Genomic DNA, 14,813 nt, shown 5'->3' on the forward strand with positions numbered 1-14,813 from the left:
TACTGTGTGTTTGGGTACACCACTAGACGCTTTCCTTATGTTATCTTGTTCATTTCTCACAACAGCCCCACAATATATGCATTTTTGAAATTGTCACTAAGATACAGCATTCAGTAAGATGCACGGATTGTAACTGTACAGTCAGATAAATTTAGATACATGTATGCACCTGTGCAACCCACAGCACAGTGAAAATACAGACCACTTTTTTTCACCATAAAGAGCTCCTTTGTGCCCCTTTTTAGTGAACTCTCTCCACCCTAGAGGCTATTACTATTCCAATGTCTATTCCCATAGATTCATTTTGGCTGTTCTGGAAGTACATATAAATGGAATCATATGGTGTGATACTCTTTTGTGTCTGGCTTCTTTCACTCGACATAAGGTTCACGAGAGGCATTCATGTGTGTATCAGTAGTTCCTGCTGGGATATTTTAATCCCCATGTCACCATGAGCAAGTGGAGGATTGGAGAAATTGGCTAACTCGTCTTGGTCATAGGAAAAGAGTCCAGGTCAGTCTGATTCAAGAACCATCTCAAACTCCCCGTCAGGTTGGATCTCACCAAATATTTTAGACTGTGTTTTTCTAAATGAATCCCACTCTATCGTCCCCTGTATTTGGAGATTCTCTTTAATTCTTACTGCTGGCTGCCCTGCCCTGGCTTTTGATCATGAGTTTCTGTTTTTATCTGGATGGGAGTGTGGGCTCCAGAATTGAATGGGGCCTTCAAAGGTGATTTCATCCAAGCCTCCTTGGGAGAAAGTGTCCTGAGTGGAGTCCAGAACCGAGTGAAGGGGGATCCCCTCTCCTGTGGTCCCTCAGAGGTGAAAACCTCCCCCTTGGGGTGAGGTTAGGGAATGTGATGGGGCTAATTTTATATGTCAACTTGAATGGATTGGGGTGCTCAAATATCTGGCTAAACATTATTTCTGGGTGTGTCTGTGAGGGTGTTTCCTGACAAGATTAGCATTTGAATTGGTAAACTGCATCAAGCAGACGACCCTCTTCATTGTGGCTGGGCATCATCCAATCTACTGAGCATCCAAATGGAACAAAAAGGTGGAGGAAGAGAGAATTTGCTCACTCTCTGCCTGAGTGCTTCAGCTGAAACTGGATTTCTCCTGCTCTTGAGCTTTACACCATTGGCACTCCTGGTTTTCAGGCCTTTGAACTCAGACTAGTATTACACCATGGGCTTTCCTGGGTCTCCAGCTTGCAGCCAGTAGACCATGGAACTTCTCAGCTTCCATAATTGCACGAGCCAATTCCCTATAATCTCTCTCTCTCTCTCTCTTCTCTATTTCTCTCTCTCTCTCTCTATATATATATATATATACACACACACACACACACACACATATACATATACATGCACACACATATACACACTACACACATACGGTATATATATATATATATACACACACACACACACACACACATACACTATTGGTTCTGATTCTGTGGAGAACCCTCACTCAAACGAGGACATTTGAATGTCCTGTTAGGTATGCCCCGACATTTCACTAATACTTCCAGCAAGAAGAAGGCTTTTATCTGCTAGAGGAGAACCAAAATTCCTACCCCCTGTCCCTCACAGATCTCACAGGCTGATCAAATGCGAAAAGAATGTGAAATTATTTGTAAACTGTAAAGTGCTCTATAAAACTAAGCTGTTGTTGCAGTTCCTCACTCTTGGGTTCTGGGTTGCTTCAAAGTGAAACTTAAAAAGTGAAAGCCAAAAGTATAAACTTCCAATCCCCCATCTGGAAAGAAGAATTTGACTACGATGCTGTTGCTATGTAATTTCTTTATTCACTCTTGGGGCTTTCTTTTATGAATAGAAATACATTCTTTTTTATTGCCTTTACCTCCTAGAAGACTTTTCCCCCAAGATACCCTAGCCAACCAGTTTGTTTCAGTTTTTCTTTGAACACTTAAAATGGAAAAGATAGAAATGTAGAATAATTAAAATAATTATTACAGATTTAGTTATACAAAAGAATTGCTATCAACCCTAATTCCAGGGAGAGAAAAGAATAAGAATAATCTGGAACTTGGGTTGGATAGAAGAAAATTTTCCTGACAGAGCTAATTATTTAACTAGAATGGATTCATAATAGGAGCATGCTTGGCAAATTTTTAAAATTTGCAATGGTTGATCATCTCCAGTAAGATTAAATCTGTAATTTCCTTAGAGATAATTATTAAATTATTCCTATTTTCCTTTTTGCCTATTGTAAAACTTCTAATTTCTTTCACTTCCCTTCACAGATTTTTTTTAGTTAGACTGTTCAATCATCCCTATAACTTTTTGCATGGACTTTCTGAAATTTTAAACAGTAGAATTCAGAAGGAGATACTTTACAGTGAAAGGATTATTTCAGACCCTGTGTGCAATACTCCTGCTTGTATGATCTCTCTTGGACCTTGATTAAATGACAGAGCTACTCAGCTAATACATTTAGAAGTTAAGTCTGCAGGTGTTTTAGTCATATAAGGTCATGGAGATTTATTGTACTGAGTTTATTTTACTGTATTGAATCCCAGCAATTCTCTCTGTTAATCTCCTTCCTCTTAATTTGTGGCTTTTTCCCCAGTTTTATTAGGGGATTTTGATCGTGTAGTCTCCGCTGCCGTGGTCGCTTCTTCCCTGGCTTCCTCCATGGCTAGGATGCCATTATGTGTAAACATGGTAAGCAGACTTACTGTTCATCTTCCCAGGTCACCAATGGAAAGGCTAACATAAAACAGACCCCAAACTGACCTTCAGAGCATTGTTCAAGTGTGAGGGTTCATACTGCCTTGCCAATGGTGGTAGAACACAGCTGTTAGGAGCACTCACTGTGTTTATTTGTTGAGCTTTGGGCAGGGTATGGGGTGGCTCTTGATGGGCAATTTAGATAAAGATGCTCTATAAATGCCATGCCCTCGTGCCATTTCTAAAATGTCAGGAGCAGAGTATTATAAAGGCTTGCATGAACAGACCTAGGCTTTAAAGGCAGGTTCTGCCACTTACTAGCTGAAGGACCTTGGGCAAGTCCCTTAGCTTCTCTGAGCCTCAGTTTCCTCATCAACAAAAATGGAGATAATAAAGGCAACTTCACAGAGTTGTCAGGATTAATGGAGTTTGTAAAGTGCTTGGCATATTCAAGAGACCACTATCTGGTGACCACTCCATTTGTAACGGATTTCTGGGTATGAGCTTTAAGCCTGTGCCCTTTCCAAAAGTTGTGTGGTTTGGAGTACATGGATTTCTCCAGTTTACTAATGAATTTGTCCTTTGAAACCAAATCAAAAGTTCCTCAAAGTCAAGAGTGATTACACACATTGCCTATGCAGTGATTTAAGATTGGAAATTCTGCTGAGTTAATTTCTTACACAGTTATGAAGTTTCCTTTCCTGTAGCATTTTCTTCTCAAAACTTAGCAGCTTATCTTGCTCCAATTTTATTCCTGTAGTTTTCAAAACACAGAAATCATATACAATAGTCCCCCCCCCCCCCCCTGCCGGAGAAACATTTCAAGAACCCCCCCGGAGGCCTCCACCCCCAAAGAGTACGGGATTCCATATGTACTATTTTTTTTTAAAAAAATCTAGTAACTGAGATGGCTACTAGGTCACTAACAAGTGGGTAGCATAGACAGCATGGGCCCACTGGACAAAGGGGGAATTCATGTCCCAGGCAGGATGGAGTGGGACGGCATGAGATTTCATCATGCTACTCATATGGTGCATAATTTAAAACTTATGAATTGTTTATTTCTGGAATTTTCCATTTAATATTTTTGGACTGCTATTGACTGTGGGTAACTGAAACTGCAGAAAGCAAAATCACGGATGAGGGGAACTATCGTATAAAGTTCTGTCATTTCTCAGGCAATCCCTTTTCAGTTTTGTTATGTAAGATTTACACAGGCGCTTTTATGATTGTCCTGCACAGACTTTTCAGTCCAGACCTCCTTCCGAGTGGTTGGCCAGTCATTTTCCTATACGTGCTGGAGTGAGGCAACAGGTCTGGCCAAGTCCCATGTAACCAGAGCTTCTACAATGAGCTTGCCCGCAATACCACAACACGCTGCTGTCACCTCTACATTTCGGGCATGACCTGTCCTTGTTTTCAGTTCAGTGGTTACTCATTCACGGGCAGCTTAATCTACTTTAGGTCATTAATAAAGATGCTAAATAAGGACTTAACTGACAGTAAAACCCCCTGCCCTCACCCCCACCACAGGTAGCTCTGTTAGAAAGCCCTGGAATGAAGAAAAAAGGACACTTTGTGTTATCACAACAAACTATCCCCTTTCAGTGAATTATAGAAACCATGGATCCAGTGAGTGTGGAACATGTCACACATTTAGTCTTTAATGATCAGTTTGTTCCAAAGACTAAGAGAATGCTTGTATTCAACAAACTAAATTTGCTTTGAATCCGGACTTGGAGGTTGTCCCAATGGGTTCAAGCAGATTGAAAAGTCATGAACAAAGGGATGTTGGGATAATGAAGTGTCCTGCTTAAGCTCATCCTTCCGTGGCTTCCTTATTTGTGAAAGAGGCATCTAACAGAGCCACTGGGGGACACCTTCAGATGAGTCTTTATTTACCATCTCTATTAATGACCTATAATATCAGCTTGCAATAGGAAATTAATAGATTTAGGCATTGATCAGCAATGGTTGGTAACATCACAGAGAGGCAACACGATATTACGTACTTCTGATAGAAGAACACATCCACCACTTATGAACAAAGTGCACATCCGAATCTGATCAAACCTCTAGATCCTGCTACCTGCTTACAGGAAATAGAAAGACAGAGAACATGTTAAATGGTACCATGGAGGTACAATCAACGAAATCCAGACTGTAGAGAATCTATAGGACAAATAATCCTGCTTCTTTACAAATTGAAAGAAAAAATAGAGATAGAGGAGACACCTACAAAATTAAAGAGATTCAAGAGGCAAATTATTCCATTAAAATGTGTTAACTTTATTTAGATACTAGTTCAAACAACAAATAGTTTAAAAAAGATTTATGAGATAAGTGGAAATTTGAGCACTGACTGGCTATTTGATGATATTAAAAATTATTAAATTTTAAGATATAATAGTATTGAGCTTATTTTTTTAAGAGTCTTTATCATTTGAAGATGCATACTGAAATATTTACAGATGCGATGATCTGATGTCTGTGATTTGCTGCAAAATAACATGGGAGAGAGAGAAAAGAGAGTGAGGGTATAGACGAAAGAAGATTGGTAATTGTTAAAGTTGGCTAATAGGGGCTCATCGCACTCTTCTTTTTACTTTTGTAAATGTTTAAAGTTTTCCATAATAAAAAAAGGTAAATCAAGGCACTGTAAAATCCTAAATCTCAAGGGAGAAAGCAAAATCAAGAAATATATATATGATGGAAGTATGCAGTAGTCTGATAGGCACTGTAAATTATGTTCAATATTCTATATATGCTTAGGCAAAGTGGTGGATTAATTAATTATAGAAAGAATCTCAACAAGACTTGAAGGATCCTGCTCAAGGTTCTGAAACTGATGGTAGAGTCTGACTTTGAACCCAACTCTTTCTGCTTTAAGATTTGCACTTTAACCCTCAAGCTAACCAGAAGATGTATATCTTCTGTGTCCAGGTGTAGGAGAGGCAAAGGATGAAAAAAAACCAAACCACCAAAAACATCGTATTTATTAGCTGGTGTTTTTGTGCCAGGCACTTCATATATGTATAATCTTACTTGAATCCTAACTTTAAACCTATCTCAATGCCTTGAGGTCGGTATTATTTTTCCTAGTAAACGGATGGTGAAACTGAGGCTGAGAAAAGTAAAATAACTTGCTCAGAGTCACATAGCCAGAAATAAAGAATCCAGAAAGTGAACTACCTGGGATATTTGCCTAACTCAGTCTGATGTCAGAACATCCTGATATCCTAAGCAAACTAATGCACGAACAGAAAACCAAATACTACATGTTCTCGCTTATAAGTGGGAGCTAAAGAACACTAGAACGCAAAGAGGAGAACAACAGACACTGGGGCCCACTTGGGGGTGGAGGGTGGGAGGAGAAAGAGGATCAGAAAAACTACCTATAAGGTACTATGCTTATTACCTGGGTGATGAGATAATCTGTACACTAAACCCTGTAATACACAGTTTACCTGTATAACAAACCTGCACATGTACCCCTGAACCCCTGAACCTAAAATAAAAGTAAAAATAAAAGGCCGGGTGCGGTGGCTCACGCCTCTAATCCCAGCACTTTGGGAGGCCGAGGCGGGAGGATCATGATGTCAGGAGATGGAGACCATCCTGGCTAACATGGTGAAACCCCGTCTCTATTAAAAATACAAAAAATTAGCCGGGCATGGTGGCGGGCGCCTGTAGTCCCAGCTACTCCGGGAGGCGGAGCTTGCAGTGAGCCGAGATCACGCCACTGCACTCCAGCCTGGGCGACAGAGCGAGACTCCGTCTCAAAAAAAAAAAAAAAATCCTACTCTCAGGACAGTGGAAAAAGAAATATGCAGAAATAGTACGTAATAATTAGTGTGATCATTTTATAATTGACGTTTGTGTGGATGTGCTGCCTTTAAAGGGTGGAGGAGGATGATAGGTTCATTTATTCAACAAACTAGGGATCTCCAAACTTTTGTTTTAACATAGTCCTCGCAGCAAATGCTTTTAGTGTTCCATATCACATCCCTTGCAGCAGATAGTTTCCACACACATTGACAGAGTCTTACCCCAGTGTCAGCCGCTTCCTCCTGCTTTCAGGAACTTAATCCACGCAGGGCACATCAGAAGTGTGTGGGGTGGGGGGCAGAGTTAACACGTCTGGGGGCAACCCCCCACCAATGAGGGGTGGCAGTCAAGAGATAAATGCCCCAGATTTCCATCTTTTGAAAGAACATTTCTGAGGCACATTTGGTAGTTCTTCAGCTGGTCCCTAGTAGGACTAAGCCTCAGTTGCACACAGAGGTAACCAGCTCAACGATGCATTGACTTTTCCTTCTCTCCTGTCTCATACTCCTTGTCTCTTCACTCTTCTTTCTAGGATTACCATCGAGATGAAATTCCTGCATCCAGGTTCTTGCCTCAGCTCTGCTTCTGGTAGAACTTGACCCCCTCTCAATTAAAAAAAAAAAAAAGCTGAGCTCATTCCTAACGTATGCATATTTATTTGTTTATAAATTATACTCATGGCAGGGCCTTGTGGCTCATGCCTGTAATCCTAACACTTTGGGAGGCTGGATCACTTGAGGTCAGGAGTTTGAGACCAGCCTGGCCAACATGGTGAAACCTCGACTCTATTAAAAATACAAAAATTAGCCAGGCCTAGTGGCAGGTACCTGTAGTCCCAGTTACTTGGGAGGCTGAGGGAGGAGAATCGCTTGAACCCAGGAGGTGGAATTTGCAGTGAGCTGAGATTGAGCCACTGCACTCCAGCTTGGGCAAGAGAGCAAGACTCCATCTAAAATATATATATATATATATATGTATATATACTTATGATTACTTCATTATATATGCTATAAAACATACACTAAGAAATTCTGAAAGGGTGAAATAGACATAAAATAAGCAATGATTTTCTTAAGATTTCTATTTAGTTATAGTGTACAAAATAGGGTAGTATAATTATATTTAATACTTACAAAGCATATGAAAGATGCATATGAATTTACTGAGGATGCATACTCTAAATATTTTGCTGATGGGCTGAACATAAAAGAATTGAGCAATCACTTTCTTAGACTGTCTGTGGTCATTCTGTTTTTTTTAAATAGACTCTATTAGGTTCACAGCAAAATTGAGTGGGAAGTACAGAGAGTTCCCACATATCACCTGCTCCCACATACAGACAGCCTCTCCACTGTTGATATCTTGCACCAGACTGGTACATTTGTTAACAATCAATGAACCTACGTTGACACATAATTGTCATCCAATGCCCATAGTTTACATTAGGGTTCATTCTTGGTGTTGTACATTCTATGGATCTTGACAAATGTATAATGACAGGTATCCACAATTACTGTTCCATACAGAATAGTTTTGGTGCCCTAACAATCCTCTGCACTTCACCTGTTTATCCCTCCTTCCATCCTAACCCCTGGCAATCACTGATCATTTTACTGTCTCCATAGTTTGCCCTTTCCAAAATGTCTTATAGTTAGAATCATATAGAATGTAGCTTCTTCATGTTCACTTCTTTCACTTAGTAATGTACATTTGAGGTTTTTCTATGTCTTTTCATAGCTCGATAGCTTGTTTCTTTTTAGCAATAAATAATACTTCATTGTCTAGAGGTACCACACTTTATTTATCCATTCACCCCACTGAAGGACATCTTGGTTGCTTTCACATTTTGGCAATTATGAGTGAAGCTGCTGTAAACATCTGTGTGCATATATAAGTGTGTATGCACATAAGTTTTCAACTCATTTGGGTAAATACCAAGGGGTCCAACTGTTGGATCATATGTTAAGAGTCTTTTTCATTTTGTAAGAAATTGTCAGACTATCTTTCAAAGTGGCTATATCATTTATATCATTTTACATTCCCACAACAATGAATGAGAGTGTCTGTTGCTCTATCCTCACCAGCATTTAGTGTTGTGGTTGGTATTTTGGATTTTTGCCATTCTAATGGGTGTGCAGTGCTATCTCACTGTCTTTTTATTTTATTTTATTTTTTATTTTATTTTATTTTATTATTATACTTTAAGTTCTAGGGTACATGTGCATAACGTGCAGGTTTGTTACATATGTATACTTGTGCCATGTTGGTGTGCTGCACCCATCAACTCATCAGCACCCATCAATTCGTCATTTATATCAGATATAACTCCCAATGCAACCCCTCCCCCCTCTCCCCCCATGATAGGCCCCGATGTGTGATGTTCCCCTTCCCGAGTACAAATGATGTCATTGTTCAGTTTCCACCTATGAGTGAGAACATGCGGTGTTTGGTTTTCTGTTCTTGTGATAGTTTGCTAAGAATGATGGTTTCCAGATTTAATCTGCAATTCCCTAGTGACATTATAATGTTGAGCATCTTTTTGTATGCTCATTTACTATCTGTATATCTTTGGTGAGGTATCTGTCCAGTTCTTTTGCCCATTTTTAAGTTGGGTTGTTCATTTTCTTATTGTTGAGTTTTAAGTGTTCTTTTTATATTTTGGATAACAGTTCTTTATCAGATATGTCTTTTGAAAACATTTTCTCCTAGTTGGTGAATTGTCTTCTCATTCTCTTGACATGTCTTTTTAAAAATAAAACAAAATTAATGAATTTCATCTTATCAATTATTTCGTTCATGGATTATGACTTTGGTGTTGTACCTAAAAAGTCATTGCCAAATCCATGGTCAACTAAATTTTCTCCTGTGTTGTCTTCTGGGAGCCTTATAGTTTTGCACCTTACACTTTGGTCTATGATTGATTTTGAGTTAATATCTGCAAAGGGTATAATGCCTGCATCTAGCTTTATTTTTCTTGCATGTGAATGTTCAGTTCTTCCAGCACCATTTGTTGAGAAGACTGTCTTTCCTCCATTTTATTGCCTTTGTTCCTTTGTCAAAGATTGGTTGACTGTATTTGTGTGTTGTATTTCTGGGCTCTCTGTTCTGTTCTATTGGTCTATTTGTCTATTCTTTTGAGAGTATTACACTGTCTTGATTACTGTAGTTGTATAGTAAGTCTTGAAGTCGGGTAGTGTCAGTCCTCCAACATTTTTCTTCTTTTTCAACATTATATTGGCTATTCCGAGTCATTTGCCTCTCCATATAAACATTAGAATCATTTTGTCAATATCTACAAAATTATAGGCTGGGGTTTTGATTGGGTTTATATTAAATCTATAGATCAAGTTGAGAAGAACTGACATCTTGACAATATTGAATATTTCTATCTGTGAATGTGGAACCTCTCCCCATTTGTTTAGTTCTTCTTTGATTTCTTTCATCAAAGTTTTATAGTTTTCCTCAAATAAATTTTATACATGTTTTGTCGGATTTATACCTAAGTATTTCATTTTTTGAGGTGTTAATGTAAATGGTATTGTGTTTTTAATTTCATATTTTACTTCTTCACTGTTGATATATAGAAAAGAGATTGATTTTCTATATTAACCTTATGTCCTGAAACCTTGCTAAAATAACTTAGTTTCAGAAGGTTTTTGGTGTCAATTCTTTCAGATTCTCTGCATAAACAAACATATCATCTGCAAATAAAGACAATTTTATTTCTTCCTTCCAAACCTGTATTTTTCTTTACTTTCTTTTCTTGTGTTATTGCATTAGCTAAGACTTCCTGTATGATGTTGAAAAGCAGTGATGAGGGGAGATGTCCTTGCTTTGTTTCTGATCTTAGTAAGAAAATTTAGTTTCTCACCACTAAATATGGTGTTAGCTGTAGGTTTTTTGTAGCTGTTCTTTATCAAGTTGAGGAAGTTCCCATCTATTCCTAGTTTGCTGAGAGCTTTTAATGATGAATGGGTGTTAGATTTTGTCAAATGCTTTTTCTGCATCTATTGTTATAGTTATGTGATTTTTCTTCTTTAACTTGTGGATATGAATAACATTAATTGATTTTTGAATGTTGCATGCCTAGAATAAATCTTATTTGGTAAAAATATTTTTTATTCTTATTAACTAAAGGGCCAAAACCCTTTTTCACCTTACTTTTCTATTTTTTAAATGAGAGCAATGTGATTAAATGTATTTTTTGCTTTTGGAAAATCATAGTTTAGTACTTTGTGGAAGTGTACTTTGAATGTCTGATTTCAGTTTCAGTTTATTTTGATAAAACTTGGTTTTAATGGCTTGACATCCTTGGCCAAGACATAGATAAAGATATGTAGACTAGATTATTGGCTGCATTGAGTAATCATTATACTCTCTTTTTTGAGCCACATATCAATTGCATTAGTTAGGATTCTCCAGAGAAAGAACCAATAGGATATATACATATACAGATGTATATCTATGTCTCTTATTGGTTTCACACACATGTGTACATATACCTATTTATTATGAGAAATTAGCTCATGCGATGATGGAGGATGAGAAGTCCCACGATCTGCTATCTGCAAGCTGGAGACCCAGGAAAGCTGCTGGTGTAATTCCAGTCCCAGTCTGAAGACCTGAGAACCAGAGGAGTGAATGGTTCTTGGATCCCAATCCAAGAACAGGAGAGACCAATGTCCTAGCTCAACCAGGCAAGCAGAAAAGGGTCAAATCCTGTTTTCCTTTCCCAGTTTTTTCTTCTATTTAGACCCTCAATGAATTGTTGGATGCCTATCCGCACTGGGGAAGGCAATCTACTGAGTCCACCAATTTAAATGCTAATCTCATCCGGGAATACACTCAGACACATCCAGAAATAACGTTTAATATAATCATTCTGTGGCTCGGTCAAGTTGACACATAAAAATAACCATAACATTGATTATGCAGAGATTCTTGTTGAAATTAGGCTAGTGAATTTCCATCTTTTAATGTCAAACTGTTCTAATAAAACAAATAGAAGATGCAGCATTTTGAACATAATTTCATTTGGAAGATATTTAAACAGGATTGAAGATTTCATGTCTATGTTTTCTTTATAAATGTGCAGATATGAAAGTTTTTGTTTTATAGTTTCACAATTTTTATTACTTCAGTCAAGAAATGCAGTAATTACAATGTGAAATTTCACTTTCTAAAGGAGGCACATCAATTTATAATTGCCTGTATTGATTTCAGAACTCAATTTCTGCACTCTGCACATGCATTTCTTAATCTATAAGTATAATATATAGAACAACATATTCCGGACATAATACATTCTGCAGTCTCTAAAATCAGTTAATCAGTTTATGGTCAATGACCATTTAAATTAAAATCTCTTAACTATCAATCATTTATCTATACAATGCAATGATTTTCTATTTGAACTCTACTTAAGAGATAAAGCAAAATTTAAAAAGTATAATATTTAAGATACATTTCTAATTGGCATTAATACAAGATGGAATCTCTATCCTTAAAATTTATAGGAGGAAATCCTCATCAGCATTACCCAGTCTAAAGTATACAAAAATATGAAATACACAAAAAAGTTCTTCTTTCCTGTAAATGGTCCCTAGAGCAGTTAATTGTGCTTTTACAGCTTTCTTAGTCAAATAAATGTATAATTTGGAAGAATTCAAAAATATGTTGTGACTAGCTGTACGACAGAGAAACTAAAAAACATGTATGTCAATACTTATCTATATATTTGCAACAAATATTCATTTGCAAATGCGTAAGAATACATACAGAATCAATCTTTCATAACTTCTTACAAGAATAGGATTGAAGTTTCAGTTACTCATTTATTCTATGTCTTTCACTGTTTATGTAAGAATATATTGATTTCTCCTAGAAATGTGATAAAAAAATCATGTGCTTTATTAACAATCTTAATTTTTTATTAAAAGTAGTGATGAATATTGATCACTTCTAATATATTTATTTCCCCTTTTTCCTACTTTTTTCTTTTTTAAAAAATTTCAACTTTCATTATAGATTCAGGGGTTGCATGTGTAGGTTTATTATATGGGTATATTGTGTGATGCTGAGGTTTGGGACACAAATAGTCCTCACCGAAGTAGTGAGCATAGTACCCAACATGGAGTTTTCAGCCCTTGCCCTCCCCTCCCTTCTCCCTGCTCTAGTAGTCCCCATTGTCTATTGTTTCCATCTTTATGTCCATATGTACCCAATGTATAGTTCCCACTTATAAGTGAGAAAATGTGATATTTGGTTTCCTGTTCCTGCATTAATTTGCTTAGTATGATGGCCTCCAGCTGCATCCATGTTGCTGCAAAAGACATCATTTCATTCTTTGTTATGGCTGCAAAATATTCCATGGTGTATATGTACCACGTTTTCTTTTTTTTTTTTTTTTTTTTCATTTGTTTATTTTTATCCTTTCACCACAGGAACACATTCAAATATAAGCTCCACAAGAACAGGGACAATGTCTGCTTTCATTGTTATGGCAATGACAGCTATTTCCTACAGGTGGATATATATGTTTGATATATGTATATGGCATTACATGGCAGAGAAACACTACTTTCTTTCTTTGTCTTTTTCTCTCTCTCTCTCTCTCTCTTTCCTTCTTTCTTTCTTTTTTTTCTCTCTCTTTTTTTTTATTATACTTTAAGTTCTAGGGTACATGTGCATAACACGCAGGTTTGTTACATATGTATACTTGTGCCATGTTGGTGTGCTGCACCCATCAACTCGTCAGCACCCATGAACTCGTCATTTACATGAGGTATAACTCCCAATGCAATCCCTCCCCCCTCCCCCCTCCCCGTGATAGGCCCCAGTGTGTGATGTTCCCCTTCCCAAGTCCAAGTGATCTCATTGTTCAGTTCCCACCTATGAGTGAGAACATGCGGTGTTTCGTTTTCTGTTCTTGGGATACTTTGCTGAGAATCATGGTTTCCAGCTGCATCCATGTCCCTACAAAGGACTCAAACTCACCCTTTTTTATGGTTGTATAGTATTCCATGGTGTATATGTGCCACATTTTCTTAATCCAGTCTGTCACTGATGGACATTTGGGTTGATTCCAAGTCTTTGCTATTGTGAATAGTGCCGCAATAAACATACGTGTGCATGTGTCTTTATAGCAGTATGATTTATAATCCTTTGGGTATACACCCAGTAATGGGATGGCTGGGTCATATGGTACTTCTAGTTCTAGATCCTTGAGGAATCGCCATACTGTTTTCCATAATGATTGATCTAGTTTACAATCCCACCAACAGTGTATAAGTGTTCCTATTTCTCCACATCCTCCCCAGTACCTGTTGTTTCCTGACTTTTTAATGATTGCCATTCTAACTGATGTGAGATGGTGTCTCATTGTGGTTTTGATTTGCATTTCTCTGATGGCCAGTGATGAGCATTTTTTCATGTGTCTGTTGGCTGTATGAATATCTTCTTTTGAGAAATGTCTGTTCATATCCTTTGCCCACTTTTGGATGGGGTTGTTTGTTTTTTTCTTGTAAATTTGTTTGAGTTCTTTGTAGGTTCTGGATATTAGCCCTTTGTCAGATGAGTAGATTGCAAAACTTTTCTCCCATTCTGTAGGTTGCCTGTTCACTCTGATGGTAGTTTCTTTTGCTGTGCAGAAGCTCTTTAGTTTAATTAGATCCCATTTGTCAATTTTGGCTTTTGTTGCCGTTGCTTTTGGTGTTTTAGACATGAAGTCCTTGCCCATGCCTATGTCCTGAATGGTATTACCCAGATTTTCTTCTAGGGTTTTTATGGTATTAGGTCGAACATTTAAGTCTCTAATCCATCTTGAATTAATTTTCGTATAAGGAGTAAGGAAAGGATCCAGTTTCAGCTTTCTACTTATGGCTAACCAATTTTCCCAGCACCATTTATTAAATAGGGAATCCTTTCCCCATTTCTTGTTTTTCTCAGGTTTATCAAAGATCAGATGGCTGTAGATGTGTGGTATTATTTCCGAGGACTCTGTTCTGTTCCATTGGTCTATATCTCTGTTTTGGTACCAGTACCATGCTGTTTTGGTTACTGTAGCCTTGTAGTATAGTTTGAAGTCAGGTAGCGTGACGCCTCCAGCTTTGTCCTTTTGACTTAGGATTGTCTTGGCAATGCGGGCTCTTTTTTGGTTCCATATGAACTTTAAAGCAGTTTTTCCCAATTCGGTGAAGAAACTCATTGGTAGCTTGATGGGGATGGCATTGAATCTATAAATGACCTTGGGCAGTATGGCCATTTTCATGATATTGATTCTT

This window comes from Piliocolobus tephrosceles, chromosome 12, assembly GCF_002776525.5.
Source record: "Piliocolobus tephrosceles isolate RC106 chromosome 12, ASM277652v3, whole genome shotgun sequence".
Lineage (NCBI taxonomy): Eukaryota > Metazoa > Chordata > Mammalia > Primates > Cercopithecidae > Piliocolobus > Piliocolobus tephrosceles.